Here is a 14,944-nt window from a genome sequence, read left to right on the forward strand (position 1 = left end):
GCAATAACACAAGTAAGTGTATCTCATAATTCCGTTAGTTGCTAATGATGACCAAAAAATTAAATTTTAATATAAATTCTATGTTTATTGAAGCAAATCTCCAGGAAGCTAGGGCATGCTACTCAGTAGTCTGTGACGACGGCAATTAAACGAATCGGCGAAAAGTCAGTTGGTGTACATTTTTTTTTTAATCACACATATTTTACATGAAATCAGCCAGTTAATTTGCTCGTCAAAATGTACATATATTTTAGTTATTTTATTAATTTTATTTCAATCATTAAATAATCTTCAGACTATGCAAAAATAAGAAAAAAATCTATAGAACCTTGAATATCACTAAGAATCATCAAACAGCAACTATGGGCATATTTAATTCGGGTGCTAAATGCGTTTTTAATTAAGGTTATCTGATGAGCTGGTCTGAACTAGAAATAATATAGGTGAAATATTTATCTTTCACTACATCTATAATGCAGAAAAAAACAATGTCACAAAGAAATACTATAACAAATGATTTTTTGTTTATGTGAATGTTACACATTAAAATTAAACTATTTTGCGGATTTTACAATAGATATTGTAACATTGATTTAATTTGTGGATGACCAACACCTCAGTCTCTCCGTGACCACAAAGGTTGCAAAGTCTTTGAAACTTCGGAGAAAATTAAAATATATAAACCACAATAAAATCTGAAAAATAGTTTCATTTTAATACTGTAATAAATTTAGTTCTGGCAGCAACCCTAAGCTGGTATTATGGTATGTGAACAATATTGTATTTATACTATAATTTTTTATAAGAAAAATATATAATCCATACTCATGAATTTCTGTGTGTCCAACTATTTTGCTCTAAGACTGTTACCTTTAAGCTGCTGAATGGATTTTCATTAAATTTTGTATCAAGTAACTTGTATATCAATAAATAATATCGGCCCATATTTGTATACTGTCCCACTGCTGGGCACAGGCCTCCTATACTACTGAGAGATTAAGCCTTAGTCCACCACACTGGCCTAAGATTGGTAGAATTCATACTCCCTCAAAATTTCTATAAAGAACTTCTCAGGTATGCAGGTTTCCTTGCAATATTTTCCTTCACCGTTAAAGCAAGTGATAATTCACAAAGAAAACACACATAATTTTTTTAAAGAGGTACCCTTGGTATTTGAACCTGAAGACATTTGTTTGGTAGTCTGTTCCACACACAACTAGGCTAATGCCACTTCTTAAGTGATGTAATCACAAGAAAAAAGGCTATAGGCTACTTTTATTTTTATAAAATTCACACACCATTTTCAATGCTGATACATTCATAAGCAATAGCTAATTATAAATATTCTCAAAATTTTAGACTGCAATAAGTGAAAAGTTTGTTGATTTTCAATTGGTCACCTAACTTTAATCAGTAATAACGGTTTGGTATCAATTTTTTTTGCCTAATTTCACAAGTAACATTATTGCAATATTATTTACCTCAATAACTTTTGGACAATGAAACCTACACAGTCCTACCTTGTCCTATTAACATAATATGCAATAGCATCTTAGGAATTTTCATCTTCACTTCACAACCAAACACTTAAAAAATAGTTTACTGTTTCAGAGTTTACATTATTACTTATTTCATTTTCATTTACAGTTATTACAATATAGGTAAAAATAACTCAAGCGGCATGCGCAAACTTCAGGACCACCAGAGAACATTCTATTCCATCGCCCATCTACACATAGCCCCAATTTTATGCAAATTACCAGACACTCACCCATTTGGTCGTACCAATGCATTTGCATGGCTGGACCCAAGCTGCCAAGCGATCGTCATCTTCCGTAGCAAAACACACCCAACACGACTTCGTGTTCTCATCTTCAACGGGCTGCAAGGCATGCGATCCCCCCACACTGGTGCCTTGACCCTCCGACACAGGTTTTTCACTCGACATTGTAATGCGTATAAAACGATAAAATTTACACACTCGTGCACAAAACACTACTGATAACAGCTTTTGCCAAGGCCTTTACAAAGTTATAAAACAAAAACATATTTTTTCTCCTTGAACGATAAAAATATATTTTGCTATCACTAATCAACACAGCAAAACGAGCAGCTGTTTCGCAAGGTTTTGTGAAATTTCATTCAATTGTAACGTCAAGTGAATAGCTATCTCTGAAGCCCGGAATGAACTGCGAATGAAAACGATTAATGACTAACTTCAGATCGTAGAGTTGCCAGCGCTCTTTTTAGATTTCTACAGCTGATATCAAAAATGTTTTATGAATTCTTATACCATGATCTATGTTACTTGAATAATAATAATAATAAATAAAATAAATTTCACAAATAATGATAGTTTGCTTTTTCCGAACATAAAGATCTTAAATAAATCACAAAAACTTCACTAATCAAAAATAATTATTACTTTAACTTGTAAAAAAAAACTGAAGCAGCAAGCAATCAGCTCAGCAATAAAATATAATAACGGTTTAAGTGTTATGAAAAATCCCAATCTTAATAATTTTACAGCACCCTTTTTTATTTGCAGAACATAATATTTATTATAAAATTTATATAAAATTACATCGGTAGAATGGCCCAACATATTCAGATACTATTACCTATTATCTATATTATGGAAAATGGTGTGTAAAAATGTATAAAAATAAACATTTTATAATGCAACGCATGAGATGAGAGATATATGATATGCAGATTATTTGTCTATTCGCAACACCAAGTATGATATTATAAATATTATTTATAAAATATGCATTTTAACAATTAGATAACTTACAATGAAACATTCACTAATACCAGTATAATATACATTATGAAGTTATATTAACTGGGGAAGTAAAGCGGGTGATAGACGTTCGAATAAGTACGCGTACTTGTGGATCACCCGCATGCTTTTTACGCCTACGTATCATCTGAACTATGCGTACTGAAAAATCGTGCGTAAAATCGCTGAGCAACTTAACTGTTTAAAATTTTGCTCATAGCTCGTCTCTGATCTTACGTATGACATACTTATTAAAAAAAATGTGATAAAAAACCCTTTTTTGGTTAATCCTACTCTTTTCCCCAAACTTCAATGATATCTTCGTTTTTTTCGCGTTCTTTAAAACCACGAGTATAAAGTTCGTACATCTATTAGCCACGTAAAAAAAGAAAATGTTAATTAATGTCAAAAAAGTCACGGTTCAATCTATGCAGTCTTCAAGAAGGATACAATTATATAGTCTGTATATATATTATTATAGTCTGGCAGTACTGAGTACTTCCGTAGGGATGTAGACATAATCGGTGCAAAATATTAAATCGATAAACATATTGTATACGGACTCATCAAACTGCAAATCGACTCAACAAAAAAAATTAAGGATGTCTTAGATTATAATTAATACTACGATATAAATCTACATCGTGTCCTCGAGTGAAACAAAACAACTCAGCGTTTTAGAGCTTCTACTCCCAATAACACTATATCCTGCCTATGTTACACATAGCAGTCGTAGTATTTTAATAGAAACAATAATTAATACGATTATATATCAATTAAAAACATCACGAAGTCCGAAAAACAAATTTGTTGACACCATTGACGTATATTCTACCGAAGTACATGTATATCGATGGTTGACATACTTTAAACTTTGGCGTTTGAATTTAAATAAAAGGAATCGACCAGTTTCTCTTTTATGAGTATTACGAAAGTATTTGTCTGTTTTTATTTATATAATATGTATGATTATTTGTGAGGATTACCAACTTTGCGTATAAAAATCATGGTTAGTTTTTTTATTCCGTACAAATTATAAAATTATAAGCGGAAGTATCAAATAAATTACATTACAACCTAGTTATACTTAATCTATTTTAGAAATACGAGGCCTTTATAAAATCTAGCCCAAGAGGAGAGGGAGGAGAGGAGAATCTAAAATTACTTATATTAGTCATCTATCACTTCAATCGAGTTTTTAATAACAATTTATAATAGATACTTGATTGTTTTGTAACACAAAGAATTTAAAATTAAATTTTGTTGCGTCCAAAAAAAATATCTTATTCGATTTATAATCGATTTACTTCCGAAAACGACATCACTACTGGTATCACGTTCCAGAGACTACTCACAAAAATAGATTATAAGCATATTGGTCAGAATTCAATATATTGATGTCTTGTTTGCACATAAGAAAAATCATTCTGCTGTCACCGTCACACATACATGTGAATATTGCAAAATCTGCTGAAATTCCCATTTCCGAGTAAACTGTATTGTAATTTTAGCAGTGAGCAGCGCGGTCCCCACATAATCCGCGCGCTGAAGTTGTGGTTGTGCGAATTATGTACAGTGATTGAAAAAGGTTTACCGTTTACTTGTAGAATTACTGAATTAAACCACGTGCCTTATTCAGTGTTCAAGTTAATTAATCCTTTGGGTAACTCTGTGTAAGTATTAATTATTTATATTATTTAATTTATCATAAATACTTTAAATCGTTTGTATACTTATAAAATAAATAAACCTACGTGTACTTAACTATCAAGTTATTTATAAGTATTTAATCCGAAAGATTAATTCAATTTTGTTATTAAAATATTTTGCTCTCGATAATATCGAGATGATGTTATCTAAGACATTTATGTAACAAGTCTGTGCTAAGCTGTTATTTTTATGAGTTTCATGTATGATATATATTGATATTTATTTCGTATTTTGTAATTGCAGGACAATTTTTTTTTTATTTTGTTGACATCTTATTACATAAGTTTGTAACTGCTTAAATAAAAAAAATATTTGTTAATTTTTTAATAGAACCAATACACTATTCACTGTAAATTGGGTCATAAGTTCTACATCTATACTATTACTATTATAACTTTTATGTTTGCCAAAAGTTACTATAAGATTCTAGGAGTAGTGCTTTTTGTCTTGGTTTTGTAATTCATCATATAGTACTTATATCTCATAAATACATCAACATCTAACTGTAAAAATAATTTTAGTTTTTGTCGTGTACAGTCAGCAACAAAAATAAATAAACAAATACAAAACTTTAACACATTAACTTCAATCATTTTTTATCCTAAATAAATTAAATACCAAAAATAAACATTAAAACTTTATTTTGTAAAAAAAATATTCTTGATATGTACACAAACTTTTAAAACCAATTTTAAATTTTGAATTTGATAAGCTACTTTCGTGAGTGACTGTAAAAATAATTTTAAATACCTTTTTTTTTTCAAATTATGATAAGTATTTTACAACTATATAGCTGGAAAGAACATTCTGGTACTCATGAAGAAGTATATAAATAATAGATAGTAACTGACAATAAGTAGTAATTATAATTAATTGCCTACCACTTCTGATGGATAGTATTGGCATATTTAACCTCATGTCTGACCCCCTTATCATGGGTATTATGATATGGTAACAGTGATTCATGATTTTTTTATTTTATTAGCAATATGTGTTAGTATTTTTCAACAATTTAATATGATTGCGTTATGCTTCTACTTAGGCCAATTATATTTGGATTAATATAGTTAATTATTCATAAAAAAATAAAACATGTTTTGTAAAAAAGTGTCAAGTAATGATTATTTACCTTAATATGTTCCACACTTTTACATCTTTTAATTAAAATATGCATTGCTAGCCCAATTTTTCATTTCTTTTTTTATTTTATAGAATGTACTTTTTTTACATTATTTGATGTTAATGCAATAATTAACAAAATCAGACTTTAAATCTAGATCATTAAGTACTTATAACAATAAAATTTTAATATACTCCTACTTGTAACTAGAAAATCCAGAAAGTTTGTGTCAGTACCCAGCATCACAATACTAGAAGAGGCATCTGCCATATTAGATTTCTATATCACAAAATTACATTTAACAGTTAAAATCTTTTTTACCGAATGACATATTATCTACTAGAATTTATTTCCTTTACGATACTGTATGACTTCAAAATTAAATGAAAACTGTAAATACTATATTTAAATTAGGCAAATTTTTGCATGGGGTTAATCCGATCTGCCATGGAACGACGAAATACCGATATTCTGTTTGTTAGCACCGTAAACATTATTTACTTGATAGAATCATATATGTGAACTAGTAGAATGTAGGGAAGATGGGGTCGCAGGTAGTGTTGTCAAGAAACAAAAATTATAACTCAATTGCAAGTTATTTGATTTATACGATGTTACACCTCCTACGATATTACCCCAACGCGCCTTATATATATATATATATATATATATATATATATATATATATATATATATATATATATATATATATATATATATATATATATATATATATATATATATATATATATCTATACTATTATATAAAGCTGACGAGTTTGTTTGTTTGTTTGTTTGTTTGAACGCGCTAATCTCAGGAAATACCGGTCCAAACTGAAAAATTCTTTTTGAGTTGGATAGCCCTTTGTTCGTGGAGTGCTATAGGCTATATATCATCACGCTATACCCAATAGGAGCGGAGCAGTAATGGCTAATCTCAGGAACTACCGGTCCAAACTGAAAAATTCTTTTTGCGTTGGATAGCCCTTTGTTCGTGGATTGCTATAGGCTATATATCATCACGCTATACCCAATAGGAGCGGAGCAGTAATGGCTGATCTCAGGAACTACCGGTCCAAACTGAAAAATTCTTTTTGCGTTGGATAGCCCTTTGTTCGTGGAGTGCTATAGGCTATATATCATCACGCTATACCCAATAGGAGCGGAGCAGTAATGGCTAATCTCAGGAACTACCGATTCGAACTAAAAAATTCTTTTTGCGTTGGATAGCCCTTTGTTCGTGGATTGCTATAGGCTATATATCATCACGCTATACCCAATAGGAGCGGAGCAGTAATGGCTGATCTCAGGAACTACCGGTTTAAACTGAAAAATTCGTATTGTGTTGATAGCCCTTTATTTGTGGAGCGCTATAGGCTATATATCATCACGCTATGACCAATAGGAGCGCAGCAGTAATGGCTAATCTCAGGAACTACCGGCTTGAAATGAAAAAATCTTTTTGGGTTGGATAGCCCTTTATTCCTGGAGTGCTATAGACCATATATCATCACGCCATGACCAATAGAAGCGCAGCAGTAATGGCTCATCTCAGGAACTACCGGTTTAAACTGAAAAAATCTTTTTGTGTTGGATAGCCCTTTATTCTTGGAGTGCTATAGGCTATATATCATCACGCCATGACCAATAGGAGCGGAGCAGTCATGAAACATGTTGCAAAAACGGGGAAAATTTATTAGTTTTAAGAGCTTCCATTGTGTGCGCTGCGTAAACGGTTAAAGTTATGCAACAATGATGTATGACGGGATTGTTCCTCTTAAAAAGTTCTAAAAAATATATTATAAAACAAAGTCCCCCACTGCATCTGTCTGCCTGAATGTGTTAAACTCAAAAACTACCTAACGTATTAAGATGAAATTTGGTATGGAGACAGTTTTAGACCCTGGGAAGAACATCGGGCTCCCGGGAAACTACTACTTTTATATCGGAAAACTTTAGCCTGAAAAACTTTAAAACGCGGGCGGAGCCGCGGGCAAAAGCTATATATATATATATATATAATTTATAGGTCACTATAACCAAAGCGTCTATGCAGCCTCTATTCATTTTTCAACTGATAAATGTAAATAGCATTTTGATAAAATCTCTAAGTAATATCTAATCTTATTCTTAATATAAATAAGAATCAATTACTGGTGCTAGATCTTTCATATTATGTGAGAGTCCGCCTGGGTAGGTACCACCGCAATGTTACTGCCGCAAAGCAGCAGTGTGTAGTCACTGTTGTGTTCCGGTTTGAAGGACATTGTAGCCAGTGTAACTACTGGACATAATAAGACATCTCATGTCTCAGGATGGCGAGCGTAGTAGAATGCCAAACAATACTTTGTAATTCAAGGTTTTGGATGGTATTTCTACTGTTTATGGGCGATCGTATCGCTTAGCATCAGCCGAACGACAAGCTCGTCTCGTCATTTCAAGACATAAAAAATCTATACAAAATACTTAGTACTTACATTTATAACTAGTATTAGTATTCCATTACGATTAGATATTTACATATAAGTACATTGTTATAATATGTATAATGCAGATACGGCGCAAATTGTAATTTTAAACAAATGTATCTACTATCTATACACCCATCATTTATTCGTGGATAACGACAGTAATTATAAGAAGTACTTATTAGAAAACAATCAATTAAACTTTGCAATATGCATTGTAAATATAATAATACTTCTATATTACCACCAACATCCATGGCGTTCCCAAAAGGTCGAATGGTTCCTCCACATTTTCATTGTGACCAAAGATTATGTTTTAATTAAGTATTTTACGATCTTTGCTCCTTTAATTACCAAAATACGCGTATTAGGACAAAAAGTAACAGAATAGTATGCTGTAAATTTTACATATTAACAAATGTTCAAAAGCCCGTAATATTAGGTAAAAAAAGGCAAAGCAATTATTCCATTCCAGTATATAATCATAAGAAAACGTGGGAAATGGGAGCATAGTGAAAACTTTTTCTCTCGCACGCCCACATCGCAATAACTAATGACGTCATTATCGTAGTAGTACATCCTGTTATTTTTTACTTTCACCAGTTTTAAAAGGATTTAATATATTTAATTTTGAGTGATTTAAAAATCTCAATTCTTTGAGAGTTGAAATTTTAACCTATTAGAATATTATACCAAATTAAGGCGAGTCATCATCATAGAAATCGGGTACCCTATCAAACATTTTTAAAAATATTTCTTTTAGTTTTATGCGCAGTAGTATTTATCGTCTTTCAGATATACATTAAAGATATGTATCTACGAAATGAATAACCTAATTTGTATTGCAAGCACTAGATTTACATCAGAATCTTATCAATATTTATGGATCTAATACTGTAGTAAGTCATATATTTAGTGCCAATAGTACTCGACATTATTATGCAGATATTGTCTTTCAAGCACTAGCTTGAAAGACAATAATATATAAGCGACAAATATACCGAAAATAAGTTATGCAGCACATATTTGGAATTGTCAGACTTTTCTGGGTTTGATCTAGGTTTTGTACCACTAGGACAGTTTTTATATTAGACTTCATTTTTATAGAGTAAAAGTTTAATTGTTATGAATATTATTATGAAAATCAAAATGAAACCGATTTACTCGAAAGTTAAACTCCTGCAAAGTACTAAAATAATGAAAGATATCAACATAACTAAATATAGACTCGCTGCTGGATGAATTCATTCATATTTTATCTTGCTGTTCAATGAGAAGAATGGGTTCGTAATGCATTTACGACTTATTGTACGTGTTCATTGGTATTATACTTGTGTAATTCGAGTACGTGGAACAGCCTTGAGTGACAGTAGTCGACGATAGACTGCAATTGCACGATGCATAGTGCACAGTGCAGCGTTCATTGTGCTTGTTTAGGATAATCAACTAGTTGTTTGACAAATAACATAATCCAAATAACTCATAATATACTTAATGTTATAATTTTCCTTATAATATTGCACGTCCTCTTATACAAATAATACCAAATTACTGCATTTATAGGAATCGGAATTCTAGATGATATAAGAACATTAATTAGTCTAACCTATTACTTGCTGAACAATATTTTAAGGTCTGTACAATATGTGTATAATAGGAAAAAAGTGGGAGATAGGTCAGACACAATGTAAACTATTTATTTTCCTAGTTAAAAGTTGGAAGTCAGTGGCATGTTTTCAAACATACAAAAGATATTTTGTTCAACATAGTATTACGAATACAATACGTTACCGATAGAACTTGTGGCGGCGATAGCCTAGTTGGGTGTGGAACGGTCTGCCAAGATGAATGTCCGCACTCCGCAGGTTCAAATCCCAAGGGCACATACCTCTTGACTTTTCTAAAAAAATCATGTGTGTATTCTTTGTGAATTTATCGTTCGCTTTAACGGTGAAGGAAAACATCGTGAGGAAACCTGCACATCCGAGAAGTTCTCTATAGGAATTTCGAAGGTGTGTGAAGTCTACTAATCCGCACTAGGCCAGCGTGGTGGACTAAGGCCTAATCCCTCTTAATAGTAGAGTAGGCCCGTGCTCAGCAGTGGGCAAGTATATAATACAGGGCTGATATTATTATTTTTATATTATAGAACTTGTGGTCATATAATTATCTTAACAATTATCAAATATATTTTAGGTCTCGTTACGTAAGATAATATGGTCGGGAAACAGATAAACATTCGATTCGTAAATCGTAGTTCAAATATTATGATCCTTATGTGAATTGACAACGCGAGGTGTAGCGTTGTGATAAGGTGGTTTCGCAAAAAAATGTTTTTAAAGGAAATCTTGATAACATGTGCGCGGATCGTTTGAACTGCGATAAATAAATTTATACCAATGGTTGTCTTAAATGATGAGAATCTCTGAATTTCGTAACTGTAAATAGAGATAACTTCTGCGATTCTCATTATGATTCTTACTATTTTGAGTGTCGGCACTCAGATTTACAAGTTATTTCTATTTAAAAATTAATAAATAATTCATTTTTTTATTTTAAACGTGATAACCCCCTTGGATTTAGATAACTAGCTTATAGGTCTTCCAAGTCAATAATGTTTGTTGCAAGAAATAAAATAAATATTTCGGTAAACGTATTAGGAAATAAAATACGGTAGTGTAAACATTGCGCGCGTGTAAACTGACTAGTAAATCACGTAACAATAGTAATGGTAAACTTAAGCTATATGGGAATCGGCAGTAAGAATTTGTTTTTTTGACGTAAGTAAGTATATCATTGTCAAACAATCAACAATATCGAGAAATACGCAAACGAGTAAGTTAGTTACTTGATACGACTACTATGAGATAATGCCTAAATTCCTGCTAGCAGTACTGACGTGAAGTCACAGCTCGTTTCTGCTTTTTGTATGATATTACTGGAGGCCCAAATAACTCTGTCCTCTCTCTAATCCTAATTCCTTTCCTTTAGTAAGGCCAGCAAACCCATGATTATTCTGTGACAATGTGTCATGTCGGTGGCTTTTTTGGCCATTCGAAATTTGAACAAGAGATGCAGACATATCGGCTGACCTACTTGCGCGTTTGCCAGACTTAAAAAAATATATTCCTTATGCGAAAATCAACATTCGCAGTATCGTTGACTTTCGGTTCACCGCACCCACAGCGAATGCGGAGTGCCGAGTGCCCAGTTCGCACTCCGCACTCGTCAGAGTACCGCGTCGCGGGCGCACGCCGCGTCTCACGTTCTTGTTCGCATACTTTCACATCGTTGCATCACGTGTCGAATAACTGTTACCAAATGTACGTTTGTATTATGTTTACTATCATATCTATGTTTATCTATATCCATTTTATCTTAAAATAAGTGGGATAATATCCAAGCGGTAAATGGAGCGCAGATGAATAAAGTGCATTGGATGTTCGCGTTGAAATTCTAAGATGAAAGATAACCATACATCAATAAGGAGTTTTACTTTCGCTGAGCAAGGACTTTTTAATTTAGTTTTGATGTATAATTTTAATATAGATACTAAGTACGTACATACATAGATATATGTCTACAAACGACCTCGAGGATCACCTGATGTTAAGTTTACGTTGCATTCGCTCATTTTCTCATTATAGTACCAGTTTTATATTTAATTGCCGAGAGAAAAACAGTGCGACAACGGAAAGTTAATAAACAAACAACGGTTAAAAAAAAATTAGGACTATACTGTCTCCACGTGTCTACTTGTGTCCTAAAAAGATTACAAATATTCGTTTCACGTCCAAAGTAAATGGTCACCCTATGCCTAACTTTTCGAACCTTGACCTTCCTAATATAATCTCCCCTCGTATTGAATTGAAACGTCGATCGCCACGGTCCATGCACTTTACAATAACAGAAAACTCTGGAAGGATAATTCACAATGTAATGGTTAATATACTCTTAAATTCTCGTATAATATTAATGAGGAACTAAAGTTTGTGGTAATTACGTTTGAGTCAGTAATCAGAGTATGTTATTTACATTACTTAAATAACATTGAAATGCAGAGCATCAAAAAACAATGATGTCCATGGTCAGTTGTGACTACCATCAAGCGAGCTACTCGCTCGTCACGTCATACAAAAAAAATAACCTAAGAATTCGTTGCTTCCCAATTTGCTACAATAATGATATAACGTATGTTTATCAAGGGTGTTCAATAGACATAACCAGCATCGCTTGCATCAACCTCGGCGTCAAGGCTAACCTGCGCCAGACTGAGTATGACTTGACATATCTTAGTAATATTTAATGATTCGTGCTATACATACATATTATATTGTACAAGACCAGTAATGTTGAGTAGGGTATCTTACGTCAGTACATGTTATGTAGAGCTCCGGGTTTATTATTATGTTTTCATTGAGCAAATTAATTGCTTTAATGCTCGAAATGGGTTTCAATAAGCGATGGTAGATACCTTTGTATGCCCTTATAAGATTAATTCTCAAAATAAATGTACGCAACGAAATAGTTTTTAAGAAACGTGAATCGTTTTTTTTGTTTGGCTTAATACATTTTTTCAATATATTATTTGATAGAACGAATGTATTAAGACTTACTAAAAAAAAGACAAGGGAGACAGAAAATACTGTAACAGTATTTCTTAAAACTATTTCGTAACGCGCATTTATTTTATAAATAGTCATATACGTTGTTCGTTTATAGAGTTCAAATGATTGGACGCTAATTAACACTGCATTTGTAGTAATGTAAGCTCGCTGTGGACCACGCATGTTGTATCACCTAAACTCTACATAGAGTACTTAGATTCGTAGATGGAAGGGGGAAGTTTTGGCTTTGAATCCCTCTAAAGTCTACACTAAAGAGAGGTCTCTAGTGTAGTCATAGTTTTATAATATTGTTTTGAATACCCAACAACCACCTGAGTTTAACTTAATCTGAAATAACAGAGAGAAACAGCTGTTCTGAAATACATTCTATAATTTTTATATCGTTATTAGGAAATACAGGACCCACACTAAGAAACTTGGCGTGTTTTGTAATAGTACCGGCTGTGTACTAGTTGATTGATGCTACGTGCCTAGTCGAGCGTATTGATACCACATTGAGACTATTATTTGCTTATTTGAATTCATATGTTGTCAGATGCACAGCGTCACACAAAACACATTTAATGACAGGTCAGTTTTTTAACAAATAACATTTAATGTAAGTAATATTCAACTAGAATACACCAAACTATACCTGACGCCGTACCCAAGATGTCTTTCTACAATCGTTAATGCTAGTATGAAACAAAAAAAAATATGGTAATGATAAAGATATTTTATATTTTTTTAAGAGCGGCGATAGCCTAATTGGGTGTGGAACGGACTGCCAAGACGAATGTCCGCAGGTTCAAATCCCAGGGCACACACCTCTGACTTTTCTAAAAATCATGTGTGTATTCTTTGTGAATTTCTCGTTCGCTTTAACGGTGAAGGAAAACATCGTGAGGAAACCTGCACATCTGAGAAGTTCTCATAAGGAAATTTCGAAGGTGTGTGAAGTTTACCAATCCGCACTAGGCCAGCGTGGTGGACTAAGGCCTAATCCCTCTCAGTAGTAGAGGAGGCCCGTGCTCAGCAGTGGGCAAGTATATAATACAGGGCTGATATTATTATGATAAAGATATTTTATGTATTAATATGTATGCTATTGGTATACCTTTTAAATAAATAAATAAAAACCTTCCTCAGTTTGTGGGGCCTTCGAGGCTATCAGTAGTTACCAGGCGGAAACTTGATAGTCTGGAATTACAATAATTGTCACATATGCAAAATCTACCTTAGAATACACGAAGTCTAATAATAATGATAAGTTATTATTTAAATATTACGTATCTTATATGCATAATCCATTATTCATGTGTTGTTTTTTCATCAATCTCGCTGTCTTGAACACAACCAGCACACATTACTCGAATGTTTTCATTTTTTCATGAAATAAATGTCACGGTCATAAAAATGGCGAAGCAAGACTATTATTTAATTATGATATAGCATTGCCGCATTCTGTTATATTATTTAAAGTCCTGCTCCATAGAAATAAATAATATTTAAAATAAATTATCGAACATAAAAAACCAGGCATTAGAAATATTAGCGTTGGATTAATTGGTATCGACAAATATTTTTCATATATCGTTATTACACTACAAGTTCGATGTGCAACGTCTACTCTACGCACTATCACGCTTTTGAATTTATCATTACAATATACTCTACCAGTTAGTTGGAAAGAAAAATGTAGATCCGGGTATAGGGAAGGAAAAACCTTACATGCAGTTTAAAAAAAACAGTATTTTTAGCCAAGAATCAACCCCGTTGTTTTTTTACAAAAAACAATATATTGTATTATTACGCCATTCTGTATGCGGCAAACTAAATGAAAGAGATAGATTTTAACTCAAACGCCTTTACGAAAACGTCTATCAGCGCTTAGACTATCCAGTTTCAATATTTGAGTAATATATTCAATGTGAATAAGGTTATTGCGATCGTGAATACAAAATACGATTTCTTACATATAATATATGCTCTAGAATATACGGATATATTTCCTGAAAAACATCGAAACACAACAACGAGCGTTGCCATTTAAGGCGATACCTCAAGGTTCATTTTCATACATTTTGTTCTGGGTAACTAAACAAGTATTGGCAAGTAAAGAATTTAAATTCACGTCTAGTTAGTGATTAGTTCTCGCAGTTGAAAGAAAAATGTAAAAATAATTAATAATCATGGATATTTCGGCCTTTAAATTTCGTCATATTAAATTTTAAAGGCCGAAATATCCATGATT

The 14,944-nt window shown here is 32.4% G+C and overlaps 1 protein-coding gene across 2 annotated transcripts in view; it reads left to right on the forward strand.

Annotated features, from left to right (window-relative positions):
- Positions 1–4,264: 4,264 nt before the first annotated feature.
- LOC115455094 (ileal sodium/bile acid cotransporter) overlaps positions 4,265–14,944 on the forward strand; it is a 36,722-nt gene continuing 26,042 nt past the window's right edge. Inside the window, exon 1 of one of the 2 annotated variants that reach the window (XM_037439953.1) lies at positions 4,265–4,458. The gene's annotated coding sequence lies outside the window, so the exon portion shown is untranslated. Of the gene's footprint in view, positions 4,459–11,275; positions 11,407–14,944 lie in introns of those variants that run through there. The other variant, XM_037439954.1, reaches the window with a different exon arrangement.

Source organism: Manduca sexta, chromosome 18, assembly GCF_014839805.1.
Source record: "Manduca sexta isolate Smith_Timp_Sample1 chromosome 18, JHU_Msex_v1.0, whole genome shotgun sequence".
Lineage (NCBI taxonomy): Eukaryota > Metazoa > Arthropoda > Insecta > Lepidoptera > Sphingidae > Manduca > Manduca sexta.